Here is a 23,414-nt window from a genome sequence, read left to right as displayed (position 1 = left end):
ACAACAACCTAAATGGAATCTTCCATAGACAGCATACACAAGAACTATTTTGTCTTTTAAAAAGTAAAACTTTCAAGAATGAGTTCCCACAGCATTGTGATACCCAAACAATCTTGGATGTATGATCTTCTACATGCATATGACCAACTAAAACAGGTTTTCTATTTTCTGTCAGCTAAAATCACCATCTACCCTAAAACTGGGATAGAGTTATCTGTCCAGTTCCTCTCTCCATGTTGGTCTTTGGTCTGTCTTGGGTTTATATAGGTTTTGGATTATTTAATGGCACTTATTGTTACCCTACCTAATACCACTAGCAGTCTTTCTCCTGATGTAGAGCAAAAGCATTTAGATGAGTTTCCTTGGTGATTGCATATACTGCTGGGCAGCTCAGCTCTAAAGACACAGGTGCCATTATTGAAAGAGACTCAAGCACATTAGGACTTGCAAGCAGGCTCTGTAAATGCAGTAGTAGGTGAGACTTCTCTTCTACAGAAAAATAAATTGGTTTTGGCAAATTCATGCTTCCTCGAAAAGATCCATTCAACGTTATTCAAAGTTACCAAATTTCTCTAATGTCCCAATACCAGAAACATGGTTCAATAAGTTTATAAAAATCTGCTGAGTTTATTCAGTGGCAACACATTCATAGTTTTAAAAAAATATGCTTTGAAATATGGAAGTCACCACTTCAGGGAGGCAGATTTTAGTTCTGGTTTTATAGCATCCACAAGCAGAATTGAAAAACGCTAGTGTTTGGGGATCAAGCAAGGGAGGAGGAAACTTAATTGAAATGGTCCAAGGGAAAGGAAAAGAATGAGGATGGGTCAGGGGAGGAGTGGATTACAAATACGGGGTGGCCAGCAGTGTCAGATGGCCAGGAGAGGTCAAGTACAATGAGCCCTGAAGATGGACAATTAGCAATTAGGAGGTCACTGGTTACTCTGGCGAAAGCACTTGCAGAGCAGCAAATAAAATCTAGAAAAAAATTACTAGATTGTAATGGGCTAGGAAGGAGTGGGATGTAAAAATGAGAGAGACAACAGGCATAGATTATTCCTTGCAGACATTTGGAGTGAAGCTAAGCAAGAAGATAATGTACTATGTTGAGAGAGTAAAGAAGTACAAACAAAGCTGCTTTTATTACGTTTTTATTGAAATATAACACATATGGGATATATGTACACACAAATTGTTAAGTGTATACTTTTGAGAAATCTCCCAAGACAAACTTCTGTAATCAAGGAGAAGGCATAGAGTCTTCCCCGTCCTCCCAAACTTCCCCATTTTCTTTTTCCTTGTCAATAGTTAACTGACACTGGGACCTAAAACATCTTCATGTCTTGTGGAAATGAGGGGGATGGCTCAGTTAGTAAAGTGCTTTCTGCTAAGGACCTGAATCTGGATTTCTACCACCCACATGGAAAGCAAAGCACAGTAGCAGGAGCTATTGACCTTGGAGCCTGCTGAGTAGCAGGGCAGGTGGGTGCAGAAGGGAAGAGCTCTGGAGCCCTCCAGGTGGCTAGTCTTGCTGAATCAATCATCAGTGAGTTCCAGGTTCATTGAGAGACTTTACATCCAAATGTAAGATAAAGCATAATTTAGGGAGACACTTTAGGTCAACATTTCTTCTTCACATGCATCCACACAAATGGACACACACACACACACACACACACACACACACAAAGTAAAACTTTAAAGAAAGGATAAATAACACTAAGAATGTTTTTAGAACCATAGGAAACCATATTATTTTATGTGTATTTAAAATTTCATACATATATATATTTACATGTATACACAGTTTAAATGAAGTATATATATTTACATGTATACACAGCTTAAATGAAGTATATATATTTACATGTATATACAGTTTAAATGAAGTTTTTCACTCATATCAGTAACGCTTTCCTAAATGCCATAAATAATTTGACAAAAACCCCAGTGTCAACCATGGAAATCATTCTTTAAAGATTTCTAGCAAAAGAATCCAAGAGTCGCCCAAAACAATACAAGGTCATTTATCTTGGTGACCTCTGAAAAATTAATGGTAAGACCTTATTGTTGTCTATACCACATACTTCAGACACAGGACTTAAAAGACTAAAGATTGAATCCCCTCCCTAAGGAATACTCTCATAGTAGCAGGAGGATCTATGCAAGTTGCCAAGGGAGAAAAGCAACCAATAGTCCTATCCAGTTTTAATGTCTACAAAACACAACAATGGCCAGAAATAACAAGATATCCTGAGAGGTACATTAGTGGTATGACTGTCCTGAAGACAACTAAACAGCCACGTAGTGGAACAAAAAGCACACTCAATAGGGAGGAATCATTCCTGATACCATAAACCTGTGTCTATTAGGGTAATGAACCCTAGAACAGAACCTGGTACAACCATTTTTCTAAGCTGGTAGGATTTCTAGTCATATCTAAACACTTACAATTATATCCCTATAACCTTATGCCTTTATACAATTATACCTTCATATCCTTATGTCTTTATATCCTTAATGCCCACCCTTCTGGGTTTAGCAAGTTAATTCATCATACTTTGTCTAGGAAACCATATTTTTCAGTGTACAGGTTGATTAGACAAAGTGAGGATGTGTAAATGCATGGATATAGACCAAAGTACTAGGATGTTCTTAATAATTTAGAAATAATACTTAAAATTTTAAATAATTCCATAATAATTGAGAAGCAAGAAGGTACAGATTCAGGATGGGTTTGGACCTGTACTCAACTGAAAATGAATGACAGAGCCTAAAGAGAAGGAGACAGGTTTCTGAATTCTAATTTGAATGATTATAGGAATAAAGCTAGTCATTCTGCTGATCAAAATCAGCAAATCCAAAAAGTAAAGCCCAGAGATTGGAGGCAAGGGGTATAGAAGAATCTCATTAAGTATTAGATCTCTGTAATTAAAAGTAAATGATAAAACTGAAAATATGAGTCAGAATTTTGGGAAAGAAATCCTGAAGTACGTGGAGTTGGAGATCAATAGCATCCCTCAAAGAACTTTAACACGTGTGTCCATCAACACTTGAAAAGTAGCAGTCCACAGTGGATGTGCAGTAACGAGAACCTTCATGGTGCATTTTGCAAATTAAAATGTGTAAAATGTCTCATTAGCAATTTTATTGACTACAGTTTAAAATGAAAATATTTTTGTCTACCTTGGGCCAAATGACATTTATCATTAATATGCCTTACTTATTTCATATTAGTTTGGGGTTTTTCCTAGTAGATAGTAGAAAATTTAAATATGATTCTGTGGTTTATATTACAACTGGGTTAACATCCTTCCTTTACATTCTTTGTCAGCATATTATATTTTATTGGGCAGTATTAAACTAGTGCACTTATAGAAATATAATTTATTCAATTCTATTTTTCGTATCATTTATTTTATTAAATTTTATGTTTTCTAAAAAAATTACTGAATGTACATTGTAACTAATAGAATTATCATAAAAAGTCAAAACAGGTCATTTTTATAGAGGAATAGCATTTGCAATGTGGCTCTGTAGGTAGGTATGATATCTATCTTAGTTAGGGTTTCTATTGTTGTAAAGATACACCATTGCCACGGCAACTGTTATAAGGAAAATATTTAATTGGGATGACTGCTTTACAGTTTCAGAAATTAAGTACATTAGCATCATAGCAGAAAGCTTGGCAGCATACAGGCAGACATAGGGCTAGCTACAATTTAATCAAAAGGCAACTGGAAGGAAACTGTCTCTCTGGACATAGTTTAGGCATATATGAACTCTCAAAGCCTCCACGTGACACACTTCTTCCAAGAAGAACATATCCATCAATATAAGATACCAACAAAGCCATACCTCTTAACAGTACCTCTTCCTTTGGGAGTCATTTTCTTTTAAACCTCCACATTTCATTCCCTGATCCCCAAAGGCTTGTAACCTTATCATAATGCAAAAACACATTCAGTACAATTTTAAAAGTCCCCACAATCTATAAGAGTCTCAAACTTATTAAAAAGTTTCAAGTTTAAAGTTACTGCTGTGATTCATGCAATTTCTTAACTGTAAATCCCTTTAAAATCAAAATGCAGATTATATACTTCCAACATACAATGGCACAGGATCCATATTACCATTCCAAAATGCAGGGAAGGGAACAAAGTGAGGAAATACTGGACCAAAGCAAGACCAAAACCAGCTGGACAAACTCTAAACTCTGCCTCTCCATGTCTGATGTCAAAGCACGCTTCAGAACTCCAACTTCATTCAGCTTTGTTGCCTGCAACACTTTTCTTCCTCCTGGACTGGTTTCACTCCCCGTTAACAACTTTTCACAGCAGGTATCCCATGACTGGCATTTCTAACATCTTGGGTCTTTGAGGCAATCTAGACTTTCACTTCACAGCCTCATGAATTGGCCTCTCTAGTTTCTTTTCTTAAGTGTGGAGACAAATTTTATAAACCTTTTTTTCTATCCTTAATTCTAAAGCCAGAATCACTTGGCCAAAGTTGTCAAGTTCTGCACCTTACTGGGCCTGGAACATGGCTCAATCATTCAATTACATCTTCACCAGTGTTTTGATTTTGTTTGTTGCCTTCACTACCTATGCTTGACTATTCTTGAACTTGCTCTGTAGAGTTGGCCTCAAACTCAGATATCTACCAGCTTCTGCTTCCCAGTACTGGAGTTAAAGGAAAGTACCACTATACTTTTCTCTAAGCTTTTCTTAATTTTTTTTTCACAAATTGGAAACTTAATTGGTTGGGATCTTGCCCTGAGGTCATCACTCCCTTTATTCAATTCCTTAAATTGAATCTGTTTATCTCCTTGAACTCAGAATTTAACTCTATATGACTTTCTGGCACCCTTTTTTTGTACTTTTACTTGCTCAGCTTGCTCCTTTTCATCACAAATCTTTCGAGTTGCTACTAATAACCATACAACAGAGTCTATACTAGGCCAAGAGGATTAATTCAAAAGTTTTTATTTTAACCTCAGGCAGACTTTTCAGACAAGGGCAACAAGCAGCCACTTTCTTCACCAAAATATTACAAGAACAATCTTTAGGCAACATTCTAAAACTTTTCTCCTCTGAACCCTCTTGATCTGGTCCCCGACAGTTCAAATAACTCTTAGTATCATTCTCTTCCATGTTCCTCCTAGCTAGCCCTATAGCTCCTTAAAACAAGATAACTCTTTTCTTGTTCTCCCTCTCTGTCCTTCCCCCATCACAATCATCCTGTTCCCTCATGTAGTCCCTCCTCCCCTTCTCCCCTCCCATCTTCTTTTGCCCTCTCTTCTCACTCCAGCCCCATGATTTCAATTTTCTTGGAAGATCTTGTCTATTTCCCTTTCCAAAGGGGACCTATATATATATATATTTCTCTTGGGGTTCTCCTTTTTACTTAGCTTCTCTAGTATCATGGACTATAGGCTCATTAGTTTGCTTTACAGGTGTTATCCACTTATGAGTGAGTAAATACCATGCTCATCATTCTGGATCTTATTATAGGAAGATCTTATTCCTCCAATAAGAAAACTCAGGATGGTTTTCTCTAGTTCCATCCATTTGCATGCAAATTTCAAGATGTTATTGCTTTTTACTACTAAGTAGTACTCCATTGTACAAATGTATCACATTTTCTTTATCCATTCTTTGGCTGAGGGCATCTAGTTTTTTCCAGGTTTTGGTTATTACAAACAATGCTGCTATAAGCATAGTTGAATACATGTCCTCATAGTATGACTGAGCATTCTTTAGGTATATGCCCAAGACTGGTATTGCTGGGTCTTGAAGTAGGTTGATTCCCAATTTTCTGAGAAACTTCCATAGTGATTTCCAAAGTTTGCAGTACCACCAGCAATGGAAGGGTATTCCCCTTACTCTTCATCCTCTCTAACATAGGCTATCATTGGTGTTTTTGATCTTAGCCATTATGACTGGTATAAAATGGTATCTCAGAGGTGTTTTGTTTTGCATTTCCTTGTTGGTTAAGGATATTTAACATTTCTTTAAGTGTCTTTCTGTCATTTGAGATTCTTCTGTTGAGAATTCTTTATTTACATCTGTGCCCCATTTTTAATTGAATTATTTGATATTTTGATGTCTAATTTCTCAAGTTTTTTAAAATATATTTTACAGATCAATCCTCTGTCTGATTTGAGGTTGATTAAGATCTTTTCCCATTTAGTAGGCTGCCTTTTTGTCTTATTGACTGAGTTCTTTGCTTTATAGAAACTTCTCAGTTTCAGAGGTCCCATTTATTTATTGTTGCTCTCAGTGTTTGTTCTACTGGTGTTATGTTTAGGAAGTCATCTCTTGTGCCCAATTGAAGGCTACCTTCTACTTTCTCTTCTATCAAGTTTAGTGTGGTCACGTTTATATTGAGGTCTTTCATAAATGAAAACATTTAACTGAGGTGGTGGCTTACAATTCAGAGGTTCAGCCTATTATCATCATGGCAAGGAGCATGACAGCATGCAGGCAGACATGGTGTTAATTACATCTTGATCTGATTGTTCACCTCAATTGTCAACTTGATGAAATCTGGAATTGCAAGGGAGACTAGGCTCTGAACTGCCAGTGTCTGATTATCACCATTAAGTTAATTCATGTGGGAGGACACACAAACTTTAGATGGCAACATTGAGTCAGTTGAAATCTAGAAAGAGAGAGAGAAGGAGAGACAGAGAGGGAGAAATTGAGAGAGGGAGAGAGGGAGAGAGAGAGAGAGAGAGAGAGAGAGAGAGAGAGAGAGAGAGAGAGAAGTTGAAAAAGAGAGAGAGAGAGAGAGTGAGTCCTGAGTACAAATCCTGCTCCTGATTGTAGATATGATGCAACCAGCTCCTCTAAGTTCCTGCTGCTATGATTTCCTTGGTATGGTGGGGCTGTAACTTGGAATTGTGAGGCAAAGTAAACCTTATTTTTCTATGTCTCATTTATCGGGGAATTTTATTACGGGAACAGGAAAATAAACTAAGATATACTCCCTTACTCTATTTTATAACTCATCTAATGAATGAATGTGAAGGAAGCACAGAAGCTTTCCTAACACCATGCAACCTCTCATGAACAGCTGTCCTCAGACAACTCTTGTTTGTCTTCCCGCTACAGGGAGCTCCTGCCTTTTGAGAGTCACCTTGTAGCTCTGTCCTGAACTAGAAGTGCAAATACCTTGCAAAGTTTTTACAGTTTCACTATGTATCAAGTCTGCTTCTCCAATTAAAATTTTCAGTAAGACCAATTCTATCTTGATTTCTATCTGTCCCAATGCTCTCTTCCAAATGAAATAAAATTTCAGAGGAAGAAAATGGAGCATCACTTGTTATATAAGAATCTACTCATAAATGTACTTTGTTAATGTAGTAGTAGATTAATATATAAAATAAGATCAATATAGGCCTAAGGTGACTTAACACCTCACAGAACACATTATTGCCCCAGAAGGTTCATGAAGAGTAGAACAATAGCAGATTTTATATAACACATGATATTCCATAACTGTGCTTTAAAAAATGTATTTTATGGATGTGTGTGTGTGTGTGTGTGTGTGTTGTTCACACATGCATTGACATGTGAAAACACATGTAGGCATATCTGGAGGTCAGAAACTGGTGTATTGATATTGTTATCCATTTTCTGTCTTATTTTTTAAAGTAGGGTCTTTTTACTGAACTTTAAACTGGCCATTTTAGATAGCATAGTTGTCCAGCAAGCCTCCATGGTCTGCTTGCCTTTGCATAACTCTCCCTTTGTAGTCCCTGAGTTAAAGTTGGTTGTCACCATGTCTGGCTTTTTTTTTTTAATGGATATTTTGAATCTGAACTCAAATCCTCACACTTGTGGAGCAAGCACCTTACCTAGTGAGTCATCTTCCCAGCCCTTATAATTTTATTTTTGATTGTGCTGTTCAGCTTTGCACATCATAGCTAGAACAATAAACTACAATAGATGTCATAATACACAACCAATTCTAAAAGCAATTTTGCTGCATTTAGCAATACATAGAAGTAGAAACTCATGATGAACTAGAGATTAATGAAGAATGCAAACATGAAACAGGGAAAAAAAACTAAAACTCAGAAGGATTCAGCAAGGCAAAGAGTTTAGAGGAAAATAATAATGAGTGCATGGATCTCCCCAGACATGGTCCAGCTTCCATTATTTAATTTTGGAGCAAATATCATGTTTTTTAAGAGTACTTAATTCACTGTGTAGACAAATAATACACAAACATATATATACTCAATAACAAAAGGTTACTATTTCACCTTAGTTAATCCACAAAGAGAATATAAAAGCAATTAATTAGCATGGGACCTTATGTTTTAATAGGATTATTATTTTTAATAAACATTTCTTTTATCATAGCGGAAAACAAGGATAATGAAAGCTCAAGTGACATGCTTTAGGTCATACTGCAAGCACAAAGCTGAACTGGGAAGCAAGTTGAAAGTCCCTCTCTACCACTTATAAAAACAACATAATAAAATCTATTACAATAGCATTCTAGTTTTGTCATAAAACCATAACAAACCAGAGTAATTACATGTAAAATAGAGTAACTAATATTTGTCTAGTAAAACTATAGTAAATTGGCTCTAGTAATAGCAACACTATAATAATCATACTGAAAAATAGTTGCATGTTACAGTCTGTATATTTACTACGCTATTATAATAATTATAGTTCTACCATAGATTTCTTTTGTACAAAAGCTAAATTTACTCCAGTAATTGCATTCTCTTTTCTTGTCTGAATAATTATAAGAATATAAAAGTGTAACTTTTGATGTGAATCACAAATGCTTTATATTTCTTACCATTATTAAATGATGTGGAATAAAGGAGAATTGTTTAAAAAGGAGAAATACAGATTATATTTGTATATATAATGTGTGTGTGTGTGTGTGTGTGTGTGTGTGTGTGTGTGTGTGTTTACCTGTGTGAGAACAAGAAATACTTCGAGAGAAGTCAAAACTTAAAGGCAAGTTCATGGCAAAATTTAAGCATTGAGAAATAAATTGATTTAATAGACACCAGAACCTAAAGTGACTTCATTTAACAAAAAACGTATTCAGCCTGTCTTATGCCACTGTAGCAGACACTTGGCTTTTCCATTAAGGATGTGCCTAGACTTTCCCGAAGAAAGGGGGATTGGCCATGTCCACCAAAAATTGTGATATACTGGTACACAGCAAGGAGTTCAGAAGAAGTCAAAATAGATTCTTGGCCACTGATAAATTTTATTCATTGACTGTGGGCATTTGTTTTGAGGATTTAGGTTTTTAAAAATTAACAAGGAAACCCGCCTTTTCAAAAAACATAGCTCTACTTCTTTTTCTAAGTTCAAATGGCCATATAGTGTCCAAGTAACTATATATGGTGGAAACTGCTTAAGTGCTTGTCATGACTGCTAGTATTTACAAACATATAATTAAAGAGTATTGCCTAGTTTGTTGCTCAGCAGAGGGTCTCATGACCTGGGAGCATGGGCAGAGCTGATTTTCTGACTGACCTGGGATGTCTCTCTCATAATACTTAACTCATCCATCCTTTCTGGAATAGGAAAGGGATGAAAAACTGCAAGATGACAAGAGCTCTGCTCTCTGAGCCTCCTCCTGCCCTGGAGCTTTCAGCCAATGTGGCTATGAAGGGGCCAGCTGTTCTGGTTCAGACTGTATTGTGCCATGGAGAATCTGGGTGGGGTGCTGTGGGACAATGGTCTGTACCCTGTCACTTGCATTTTAAATAAATGCTGACTTTCCAATAGCCAGGCAGGAAGTAGAGGTGGGGCAATGAGAATTCTTGGAAGAGGGAAGTTTCAGTCTGCAGTCATCACCCAGACACAGAGAAAGGCAGACACAGAGAAAAGATATGACTGCCTCGCCAAATAAGGTATTAAGCCACGTGGCTAACACGGACAAGAATTATGAGTTAGTATAAGTTTTAAGAGTCAATAAGAAGCCTAAGCTACTAGGCCAACAAGTTTATAATAATGTAGACCTCTGTGTGTTTCTTTGGGACTTAATGACTGTGAGAACCAGGCAGAACAGAAACCTCAGTCAAAGGGGCAGGGGTTGCCTTAGAACTAAACATTTCTTGATGTAAGACCTCTTCAGCTTAGGTGTTAAGTGTTGGAGCAGACACAGAAAACAACACGGGTTCCTTCCTTCCTGCACATTTTCCCATTTTTCTCATGCCTTTCTCCCTCCCTCTCCCCACTTCTCCTTTTCTCCTTGTCTCCCTCATGGCCCTGATTTCTCACTAATAGAGATTTACAGGTAGAAGATTCCAGTACTCCCTTACTGCTTACATTGATTTTCTTTCAGTTTTCAGTAGTATTATTCTGCTTCTGTTTTGGCTAGAAAAATAATATGCATATTTAAACAAATAGTATTTTGACTGGAGCCTATCTAGAGCCTCTGCCTAAAATCTATACAAATCTAGCACTGAGATCTAAGGAATAAAAGGTTTATGTTTAAACTGTCTAAATAGCTTAGGGATGTATTGCAACAGCGAATTTCTCATTATTTAATACTATTTAAACTAAGAGGGCAAATAGCAACAGTTTTAATTTTGGGATCTAAAATTCCTAAGGCAGAAAACAATTTATTTTTCATTATGTTTACAATGTTGTTTGCTTTGTCTTTGCTTTTTTCCCTATGATTTCCTGTCTATTATTTGCTTTCAGAACTTAAATTGTCTCCTCAACCCAGTTTCTAGTACACACCTCCCAATATGTACTTCAAAACTATCTTTTTCAATCTTTCAAAGAAAATCCAGAGACATGGCTCCCTACCCCCATAGGGATGACATTTTATATGAATGTTCTCCAACTCAAAATGCATCAGCTCAGTGACTTTCAGCTCTCTTAGATGATGCAGGAGTTACCATACCTCTCACCTATTACCAGTGAGTGTTATTGGGAATACAGGAGATTCCGCCCTTAGTAATTTTATCCAAAAGAAAATTCTTGAAAGATGACTGAAAAGATGGCTCAGTCACTAAAGAGCCTGCTGCTCATGTATGAGGACCAGCGTCCACACCCTAGCATCTACATAAACAGCCACTTTTGCTATCACTTTCTTGTAGTCTTAGTGCCAGAGAGGCAAAAGGAAGAAGTTTTCTGGAGCTCACTGGCCAGATAGTCTTGCTGAATCTAACACAAATTCAGTGAGAGACTCGGTCTCAAAAGTGAAGATAGAGAGAGGTAAAGGAAAAACTTTGAAAGTGCTGCACATTTGGTCTTTGGGAACATAACCCAGAGAATGGAAAGTTCTGTGGGCAGATGGCCACCTAGCTGTTCTATAAAGTTATGTCTTATTTGGTCATGAAGATGCTAATGTAACTGTTTCTGTAACTACTAGAGAATAGTGTTAGTAGTTCTTCTCTCTCTCTCTCTCTCTCTCTCTCTTACACACACACACACACACACACACACACACACACACATACACACACTTTTCTTTCTTTCTTCATTTGTTAATGGGCTCTGCTAACCTTAAGATTCCACGTTATGTGTTGGAAGACAGCGCTTTCCAAACTGCTTTTCAGTGCCACAAAGAAGAGTGTCCAGTTTGGAAAAGATAGAGCTTGAATTTAGTAGCTATATCTAACATCTGTAGCTATTAATAAAAATAGTCTGTCTCAGGTGATCATTGGTACCGAGTAACAAAGAAGAACAAAGTCCTAGACGAGATTCCCTAAACCTCTGAACAGGATAAGAGAGTCCTGGGGTGCTGGATACAATCAGCCCGTTATTTCATGATCACAAAACAAATAAAATGGCACACATTCTTACAATACAACAGCCAGCATGGTGAGACGACGGGTCAAAACTCCTGGTGGGTCTCAAGGCTGCACACATGGTACACAATTGTTGTAGCTTCCTATGTGAAGAGCCACTGAGCAACTTTGCCCTACTCCTATCTCCCAAGCAAACTGTTATCACGGATGTTAGGAAACATTCCAGCCCTTTTCACTTGTAGGGTGTCTTTTGCATGATTACAAAAGTCATACATTCACAGTGGAGAAAAACAGAGTTTAGAAGGAAAGATTTTTAAATATCTAAACAATCTTATGATTCAAAAATAAATTTTAGTAACATTTCAGCTTTTATTCTTTGTGCATATATGTATTTATGGTATAATTACAATTTAGAAAATACTTTGTTTTCTTTTAAAAGTCTATTTTATGATAATAATAGTGGTTGTTTATTTTAGGGTCTCTAGAAAATGTGAGGAAAATAACACAATCCTATATCAACATTTAGATATCCTCATTATCATTTTATAGCAAGTGTACAATAGTCTATTATTTCTTGTTTTAATCTACTTTTCCAAGTTGTAATGTGTAATAATCTTCTGAACCTCACTCAATACCACTTGCAATGGCTGAATAACCTTGCCTTAAATGATAGTACCATCTTGAGAATAGATTATATGGTATTTAAGTTACAGAGCTTGGCATTTTTAGTGTTTTTTCAAGTAATAGCTTGCTGCAAGTTGTAAACTGTGGTTGGAAGTGTGGGGCTGGGACAAAGAGACAGACACAGAAAGAGGGAGACAAAGACAAAAAGAACAAGAAAAAGAGGTAATTGGATGCATAGATGGATGGTAGATAGACAGAAAGATAGATAGATAGATAGATAGATAGATAGATAGATAGATAGATAGATAGGTAGGTAGGTAGATAGGTAGATAGATAGATAGGTAGATAGATAGATAGATAGATAGATAGATAGATAGATAGATAGATAGATAGATAGATAGATGGGAGGTAGGATATACTAGGATAGTATATAATAATATACAAACTGACTAGAGAATCAAGAGAATCATTTTTTATTTGCATCAAATTTAGACCTACTTAGGTATTCTCAGCTTAATTAACAACAAAAGAGTACTTTAGAAGGATAACAAAATAAAAGTAGTTTTGAGACAGCAGCCAACCATGGCTAAGACAGAAATATCTATTTGTCTTCTCTCCAATATATCTTTCTTTTATTTACCAATTTATTTTTTTAAAAAGCCTGTATTTCACAATCAGAACTACATTTCTTCAGTTCACAAATATTCATTTGTCAGTCCCACTTGGACAATTGGGAGTTGTTGCTACACTAAATTGTATAAATGGAAAAAAATAATGTGAGAAAATGTGTGTTATGTAAGACAAGTAAAATATAACAAAAATTCTTGCTTTTTATATTCTTTCGCCATTTGGGAAAAAAATAAAGCTAAAGGTAGAAAGCACTCCTCACACACTTGAGGACTAAGGTCAAATGAGTGAATCTGTTTGTGTTTCAGCACTGAGGATTGAACATGAGGCCTTACACATGCTAGTCAAGTGCTAGACCACTGAGACATAGCCTAAGCCGAGTTCACCATTTTAGTGAACATATAAGTAATAGGCTTACCAGTCCAAACAATGTATTTAACAAAGTCTATGAAAATATTAGCTAATCTTTACTGCATCAGTAAAGTGGTCATTAGAATTGATTAGACCAATTCCAAAAAAGAGGATTTATTGTGTTTGTGAAATGCATCATACACAATTTTTACATTTCATTGCATTTTGTTACTAGGCTAATCAATAATTTTTAATCCAAGAAATAAAAATGCTAACTACATTTAATAATCTTATCAGATGCCCATCGCTGTTCGTTTAGTTGCTAATGAGGATCGCTGTGTGCAAATATGGCATGTGCATTATATACTTATTTTGGTAATTTATTTTTAATTAATAAATTAATCTAGTTCTTAAGAAAAGGTCTCACTAAATAGCCCCACACTAGCCTGGAACTTACTATGTTGACCATGTTTTTTTTGTTGTTTTTTTTGTTTTGTTTTGTTTTTTTGTTTTTTGTTTTTTTTTTTGACCATGCTTTTTTTAAAGCATGTATCAATCCTATATCTTTCTGCTTTCTGTGTTTTTTTGGAATTACATAAACATGTAATACATTTTCTTGCTTAAATTCATATGCACCTTTCTCCTTGAAAGAAATGTACCAATCTAGTTATAATATAGATGGATATTGTCACTTCTGCTCTCTGACCATCTAATGAACAGGCAAATTTGATCTATTCTGAATAAAACTCAGGACCACACTGATAATACCTGCTCAACTAGAACAAGCAGTAAGCAAATGTTTAAATACTTGGCCTTCTTCCCTTTCATCAAAAGATTGGTAAACCTCAATCAAGAGAGATAAGCAAGGATCTTCAAACATGCCACACTCTAAAAAGGCTTTCAGAGTCCATGCAGAACGAACAATTTAGTTTTAAAGGCATAAAGCGCAGTGCAACAGAAAGTGTAGATGTATTCCCACAGCAGCAGGACTAAGCTGAAAATAAACAGCACAGATTCAGTCATGTGAAAGAGTTTCTACCCTACAAATCCCTGAAGGTTTTGAATAAGACTGTTTAGAATAATAGCAGTGTGGTACGGAACAGTGGTGGGTTAGATCTGTCCAGTCAGGTTACATTTCCCATCTTCCCTCAGAGGCACAGCTCTCAAGCTATAAAAAGCAAGCGAAGCCTGGATAAATGTCTGGGTGGTGTGAAGATGCTAATTCTCCTTTGTTCTGAAGGTATAAAGGGGCCGAGCTGCTAATAGAGCAAGGGCATAGAAAAGTGATGAGCTGACTTAAGTCCCAGTCTATCTGCAGCATAACCTTGGCTCGGCCTCTTAGAATTTCAGCTTCCTTCCTGGTACACTGTGGGTAACAATGCTTGTTCATAGCTCTGAGCATTCACATATAGTCAATGATCCACCAAGAGAGAATGGAGGTTAACTGAGCACGAGGCACCAATGAGTTGTTCAACAAATACTTATTTTACACCTTCATTTTTAAAAGATTCTGCAGTAAATACTAATACTATGATGTTCATGTAACCCGTGCTATGAAATTTGAATATTGCTTTGTTTATAGTACCATCACATAAGTTCAGAGAATTTACTTAGTTTATCTGTATTTCCCACATAATATTTCCTATATATTTTATTTCATGGTATTTATCACTACTTAGTATCCATTTACTTATCCGTTTCAACTTCTTACCCTCAAAATAAGAGCCTAGGAGACCAAGGGGCAGAAATACTGTTCAATTATGAACATTCAGTTGAAAAACATCATGCCTATTACAAACAGGAAAATTCAATAAACATTTGCTAAAAGGAAAACAAATGTATTTCCTTTGAGCGGACAGCAGCACTTCTAACTGCAATGAACAGTGGCACACCCAACTCCTTGTAAATAAAGATATACAAACTAGATAACATGCTTCTCCAGCTGCATTTAAACTGACAGTCCCCTGAACATGGGCAGCATGCAGTCAATGTCTGTCAAGCACACCAATGCGAGTCTCTTATTTAAGTAACACATATGTGAGACACGGGGCGGGGGGACATATCTGCTGATGAAAGACAAGTAGAAGAAACTAGTGACTTTTGTGGAGGAAAAGCACTGCAATCATAAATTATCTGGAAATGTAGACTCGTAGTTTCATATCAAGCCAGGTAAAGGTTTTATAAAATACAACAATGTGGAATTGAACTGTCATTCATGTACATGCTTATCTACAAGTTCAATGACACAAATACACAGATGTGCTATGTGTGGATATGTATATACTATATTACTTAAGAGTAATATAGTATTTTCTGTCTATTTATTGACTAGCATATTATTATATTCACATAGGTTTAAAAACAGACTATAGAAGTGTTCGGACACTGTGAAATAACAGCATAAATACTGGTTTGAAATCTGCATGTCAAATGTCACAGGATTGAGCTATGAGGATGGAATTTGGATGAAAATAACGAACAGCTAAAGAATATAAAATAAACTTAAAAAAAGAAAGCTTACACATAAATGTTTACTATCCTTCCCCCCCCCCACTATAGATAAGAAGGAGACTGGACTGAAAAGGAGATGTTAGGAAAGGGAATTGGTTACTCATTTGCATTGTCATGCAAAGTAAACACCTATGGACTCCTTTCCCCTATATTGGGTCCTTGGAAGCCAGGAGGATTGTGTTTTCAAAGAGAACCTGGCCAAGCCCCCTCCCCCACCCCCTCTCCACTTCAGCTCCTGCCAGGCAGGGGCTAGAATCTTTTGTGGCACACCATTATAGTATTAGGAAGTCACACAGTCATGAAGGAGAGCAGAGAGGCTCGAGCCGCACTGCCCTGTGACTTAAAAGCCCCCCATGCTGAATCTCGAAACAGCATGAGGTCCACTAAAGACCCACAGGACAAAACAGGGCAGGTTGCAACAGCCCTGAAGCCACTGCTGCAGAAAAGCGTTTCTCCCCACAAGACATTTTATTCACTTTGTTTATTAAATTTAGTATTAGAAATAATGCACCACACCTGTGTGGTTTCATCCTGAAGCCAGACCCTGTCCTTACTAAGGGATCCAATCTCATAAGTCCAAATTTGCATTCTTCTCCATCTGCTTTAGGGGGAACTCACTGCACGTTTCTCTTATGAAACGATTCTGAGAGGTTATCATGGGCATTGGTAGTGAAGGTCAGTACTACTAGATAATGCAAACTCATAATCATGCAACCCCCACACATGCTTAGAAGCTTCTCCCTTTCCTGTCATTCTCCATTAAAATTTTCATACAGTTCCCAGCCCACATCACCTTATCCCAGCCACATTATTCCTCTTGAGAACAGTCTGGCATCTTCCAAACTGGAGTGTTAAATCCCCTGTTTAAAAAAATAAAAGAAGAAGAATGTCTAACATGCTATACTGTCTGCCACACAAAGCACTCTCTCTCTCTCTCTCTCTCTCTCACACACACACACACACACACTCACACTTACACACACATGCATACATATACATACACCACACACACATACACACAAACACATGCACATGTACACACAATTACACACACACCTCCCCCACATACACACACATGTACGCATGCAAATACTCATCATACACACACAGAGGCACCCATTCACACATATACACATGCACAAACATTCCCCACAAACACAGACACACCCCCACAGGCACATATCACACATACACACAGAGACACCCACACACACATAGCCACACATCCATACTCATACACACACACACAAAGCACAAGTTATTTTGTGCCCCACATTGCAAGGAATTCTGGCAATTTCCCGCACCTTTGCAAGTTGGAAATTTCAGTTCACTTTAAATCTAGAAGCTGAGGGAAAATTAAAAGCTAGCTGTGCAATAAACCTCGCCGTTTTAGGACCAGGAATAACGGAAATATTCACTGACAAGTCCTCTCTCCACAATCAGACATGAAAAATCCTCCAGAAAAGGAGGAGGTAGGACGAGGGAAAAGAAAAGGGTAAAAAATAAAATGGACAAGCATGAAAAGATTTATAATTTGCTTTAAAAATAAATCAGCAAAGGGAGGCCTGATCTGCCATTTGCTCTGAGGGCTCTGCGGTCTCCCATTGAATAATATTCCAGAGCCCATTTTGATGTGCACTGAAATTAACAGTCAGTTGCTTTGTGAAATATTATCTTTGTTAGCTTTACCACTAACCAAAACACACTTTCAATTCTTCACATTTACACACTACCTCTATTAACGCAATCGGGAAATTAGTTGAAGATAAACTGTACAGCGATTTTATTCATAGCCTCGCTATATCTCACACTGTCAATCTGCATCAGAGCTCACTAAATAGTGCCTAATGTTTATTGCATTTAACTGAATGTATACGATTCGGAAGGTTCGCCAGGGACCGATTATCATAATTATACATGTTTCTATGGAAACCCACAAGTCTATCAGTTTTGATTCATTATATTGTTATACCTTCTAGCACTTTCTAATTATTAGGTGCCCATAAAAAGTCTCAGTCTTGCTGTTACTACAGAAATGAGCTATAGACAGGCCTCAATTGTTAACCCTTAAAGGACCAAAATATATACACTCAATAGCCGGTCGCTCTTTGTGTAGCTGAAACAGCTAATAATTCCTCCGATTATTAAAATTCATAATTGATTTACTGTTGTTAATTTCTGGAAATACTTCAGATGGACAACTCATGAATAATTTTCATAGATTCTGTGAGGTTGTCCCGAGTTGAGATTCCCTCTCCTTATGTATTTCCTCAGGTATGATAAAAGGCACACACAAAACTGAACAGAGCACTGAATGAATGATTCCAGAGTGTACAATGAAAATCTTTTGAGAAGTATCCCTTCTTTCATAGATAAAGACACACTTCCTGATGTAAACATGGAATTATGTGTTAAGTGATAAAACAGAGAGATCAGAGTATAATAGAGGAAGCTCGGGTGCAAAGAGTCTTTAAATCAAGCATCTAAAATTGCTTCAGAGCAATATGCCTATTTAGGTATAATTTAATATTGCTGCTTAAATTGCAATTTATAATTTAATATTTTCATTTTACTTTTTCTCTTACATTCACTAACAGAATCTGTGAAAATTGAAAGGGACTGAGCGGTTTCATTGTCTCTCTAACCCTCCTGCTATTATAGTTTTCAATTAGAAGTGCCTTTTAATTTAGAACGGAAAAGCTCTCCTAAAGTGACAGCTCGCCCTTCACACTGCATATCTATTTATTTCGGAAGTCAACACACCATTCAATAACCTGAGAACAGCCCTGATTGCTATGCTAATAGTATTCAGAAATATGTCGACACCCGATAGAAACAAGTAAACTAAGGCTAATTCATAAAGTGAATAATCGGGGGCCGAGGAGGGCCGTTCTCACTCTCCACTGCTGCAGCTGGAATCTTAAGGTTACAAATTTAATTTCTCTCCTCCCTTAGGGAAATGAACACTATATGATAACCAAACTGAAATTAGATTTTGTCTAATATTACAGCCTAGCCTATTTGATGCAGTTTGTTTTATTATATAAAGCTGCAGAAGGAAGCGACGGAGACAATGCCTGTATATGCTAATGCCTGAGTGAGCCAGGAGATGTGGCTTCAGCCAGAGCTCCCTTCAGCTCAAAGCTAAATGCATTTTGCTTTGTGCAGAGGGGGGAGGAGAGGGAAAGGCTGGAGAAATTTAAATGTATGCCCACATTAAAAAAACAACAGCACTTGTTAGGTAACCATTTTCTTCATATTACAAGCCCAAATGACCACTGTCCATAGCAGCTCCTCATCAATTAGGAATAAATCAAATTGTATAAGCAACAATAGAGAAAGAAATTTGCATGGGGAAGTTCAAGCCCAAAATAACTGAAAGAACCATCAAAGCCATTGGTTTCTGGCTCTTACAGTACTGTTGGCATTAGAGAAAAGTAGATTTGCTACTAAATAGAAAATTTAAAGCAGATTAGGAGTAAATTGAATCAGACACCTTAAAAACTCCATTTATCGGTAAACACTTATCATATGTATGTATAAGCCTAGAATTAATTATTTCTTAATTTATATTAAAATTAGTCCCCTGCTCCAAACTAGACATTGGTTATGCAGAATAACTCAGTTATGGCTGCATATTTTTACTTACTCATAAAAAGTAATGCTTAATAATAAATACCTTATTTTTAATCTTGCATCTACTTTTATCCTTGAGATCATTATTCTTCTGAACCCACTAGGCTTTTTCAAAGATCCATAGAGCCTATTTTGTACACTTTGAACTAAAGAAAAAGAAACATATATTGATAAACTAAGAAAATACACATGTGTAAAAAGCACACTCTTGTTTCTGGGTGATTCACAGAATTACATGATAATAACAGTGGGGCCAGCATCTCATGCGTTTGCCTAAGAGACAATAGCACAGTTGCTCCTGTAAGCAAGCACTTCTTGGTGCATGCATTTAGGGAATACCTAAAATTATCCTTAAGGTAGTCGATCCTGGGGGACTGAACGGGGGTCACAAGGTTGATCAGACAAATAAAACAGAAAGAAAGTCATCCAGGCAAGAAAGGTATCACCACCTGGGATGCTATTTATTTCCTAGAAGGAGAATAAAGGTGGTCCCTCTATGGCAAGGCCATGAATTAATTATATTCTGCCCCACTACCACCAGCAGGCAGCATAACATGCTCAGATTTTATTTTTGGTGACACAGGAAATGATGACTTATCATTCACGGTTGGATGTTAAAATCCCAGAGGACAGAGCCAATAAAAGCAACTCCTAGAGACAAAAACTCAGAAGCTATACCATCATTATTCATCAAACTGAAATGTTTTAGGATTTATATTTATTTATAACACTTTGCCACTGAGCAAAATATCTAGTCAACTAGAGAAAGTCTAAATTATTAGAGGCACTTTTCTTTTTTTTTTTTTTTTTTTTTGTTTTGTACTGAAAGGAAAAGTACAAGAAGACATTAAGAACTTGTGATTCTCTTCAGCAAGGGAGAAACCAAGCTTCATTGAGAAGCTTGGCCAGTGGCCTGAGGACTCCTAGACCCATATGGCATGCCTTGGCATGAGGGACTGACCCCACAGGACAGCAGGTACAGTTGTAATCAGCATCATGTAGAAAGGTGCATAGGGGGAAAAAAAAAAAAAACAAAAAAAAAAACCAACCAAACAAAATGCTTTTCTGCCAATAAGGGTGAGAGGAGTAGTCAGTCACATTTGGGAAGGACTGAAACTCAAAAATCACTTGGAAGGAAGGTTTACCTCACAAAGCAGTATGCAGAATATCTCAAAAAAGGTTTAATCTGATCATCTGAAATGGATAGCTTAAATGGAGTGGGAATAGGGGTCCTCCTGACTGATATTTGGAGTGTCAATGTCACCCTGCTGTTAAGAGAAAGTAAGTATATTTTTAAATAAGACATGCAGCCTGTGCTGTGGGGAAGAGCTATGTAGAAGTCATGCATCAGGAAAGATGATCGACACTGGCCAAGGAGCCACTTAAAGATCATTTAAATTACAAGTCAGTGGGATTATTCCAGCATCTTCCTAGAGAGAGGAAAATGAGGGTGGTAAAAGAGAAATAAGTTGTGCCCAGACAAAGGGTAAAGTGTGGGTCCAAATAGCCCAGGGGTAGACACAAAGTGAATGATGATGGTACTGTCAATAGGAATGAGGTATGAGATGCTTAAGAATGAACTTGATTTCTAATGTTCAGATGTACTGAGATGTACAGTAAGTAGCCAGACAAGAGATCTGAAACTATCCTGAGAAAGATTACTAATTTTCATTCTTCTGGTCTTGATATAAGTTATTGTTTTATGTTGCAAATTAGCAAAGAAGAGGATGAATGTAAATGAATATGGCTGTAAATTATATGATACTAAATTTAGCAACATAAGAATAATTAAATTTCCTTATGAAGATATGGAAAGAGAAAAGATACTAAATGAGAATTGTCTTATAAATTTTACCTGTGAGTAAAAAAAATAAAAGAATAAAAGAAAAGAAATGGGAAGGTTAAAAATGAAAAGAGAAGGTATAATAGGATGCTAAGAGAAGGAAAAGAAAAGAAATCATGTACAGTAGGGTTTCTAGGCTATAAGGTGCTCTGTAGGCATTGAATCAAGGGTGCTTGAGAAGACAGCTTTATATAGGTGTGCATGGCATATGTGTGCATGTGCCTGTTTTTAAAACAAAACAAAAAAAACAATGGAGAGGGTTCAAAAGTAGAAGAAGAGATGGCAGTGGAAATGCACATATTAAAGTCCCCACTGTGGTAAGAGCCAGAAGTGCACATTCAGATGAGAAATGACAGGGAGGGGGCATAAGAGAGTTCCAAGAATACTGGAGACCTGGAATGGTGGAGGGTCTTTATACAAATGCAAGAGAGGAAATAGGTGGTGACTCAGACTTAATTTGTGGTTTGAAAAGGAGGTATACGTACAATGATCAGAATAGAGAAGACTGCATTCCAGTGGGTTTAAACTGAAAATAAAATGATTAGGAAACCAGGACTTCAAGCAACCAGCTGCATGAGGTCAAGATCTAGAAATAATAATAAAGATTGAAAGGGCAAGGAGCTCGGTGAGTAATGGACATATACACCTTTCCTCCTTCGCTTGGAAGTAAGCCCTGGAAGAATGCCAAGTAGAAATGACTAAGCACACAGAGCTTCCATCAAAATAAGAGACCTAGCAATAACAGAAGCTACCTGTGAAGTCTCATAAACATGGCTGCCTACACATGACCCCGAAACAAGGAAAACAGATATAGACATGCTAACATGGAAAGGGGGAAAACTCCTGAGGCCTCAGTCCTAAACAAAGAACTGCAGGAAACTAAGGAGCACCAAGAGCAGGAGAAATAGTTTTCCCCAGGGAAGAATACACCAATCAATTATTCAGTACCAACTGGTTAGCCCTGAAAACACACATACTTAGGAATATATGTAATCTCACAACAATTAAAGAAAAAGAGGCTACAAATTTGAGAGAGAGCAATGGAAAGTTTGGATAGAGGAAATGAAAAAGGAAATGATAAACCTATGCTATAATCAAAAATTAAAATGTATTACTTTATAGAGACAATTTTAGAATTCAATTTACACATTAGCTGGGCATGATGGCTCATATCTATAATCCCAGGAGCTAGAAGACTGAGTTGTGGAGATTGTAGTACATTTGAGGCCAATAGACCTAGACTTTGTCATTGTCCTGGTGGTGATGTGTGGTCAGTATGCAGTTTTTCATTCCAGTGTTCTTCTGCCAATGTTATCATCTGACTTCCTCAATCCAGACTGTTTTTAATCCACATTTCTTCCAGGCAAGAGCAAATGCATGCTTTTGTCACCTTCCATTTTCAATCTCTTCATTTCTCACCTGTAATTGTCTGTTCTAGTTAATGATTAGTATTTGTAACTCTCCTAGGAACCTGAGATAAAGTGGAGAGAAAGGTAACAGAAACTAATAAAGACTCTGGAGTTGAATTCTTTTTTTGTAACCTTGGATTTCCATCCCTATACAGAGCATACAGACAAACAAGTTATTAGAAGGAAGCTATAATCTTAGGATTATTTATGCATCTGTGAAGTGCTGTGAGACAATGGTCTGTACCCTGTCACTTGTATTTTTAAATAAATGCTGACTGACCAGTAGCCAGGCAGAAAGTATAGGCCAGGCAGGAAGTATTGGTGAGGCAACAAGAATTTTGGAAAGAGGGAAATTTCGCTCTGTATTCGTGACTCAGACACAGAGGAAGCAAGATGTGACTGCCTCTCCGAAAAAGATACCAAGCCATGTGGCTAACATAGATAATAATAATTGGCCAATTTAAGATGTGCGAGTTGATTACTAAGAAGCCTGAGCTACTAGGTCAATCAGTTTATAAGTAATGTAGAACTCTCTGTATTTATTTGGGACTAAATGGCTGCAGGACTGGGCAGGACAGGAACTTTGGTCAACAGGGAAGTACATACAGCATGCACTCTGAGGTATAAGAAAGAATTGTTCACAGCATATATTCCGTCTTATAAG

Source organism: Myodes glareolus, chromosome 16 (assembly GCF_982192425.1).
Source record: "Myodes glareolus chromosome 16, mMyoGla1.1, whole genome shotgun sequence".
NCBI classification, from domain to species: Eukaryota; Metazoa; Chordata; class Mammalia; order Rodentia; family Cricetidae; genus Myodes; species Myodes glareolus.
This window is presented reverse-complemented; position numbering follows the sequence as displayed.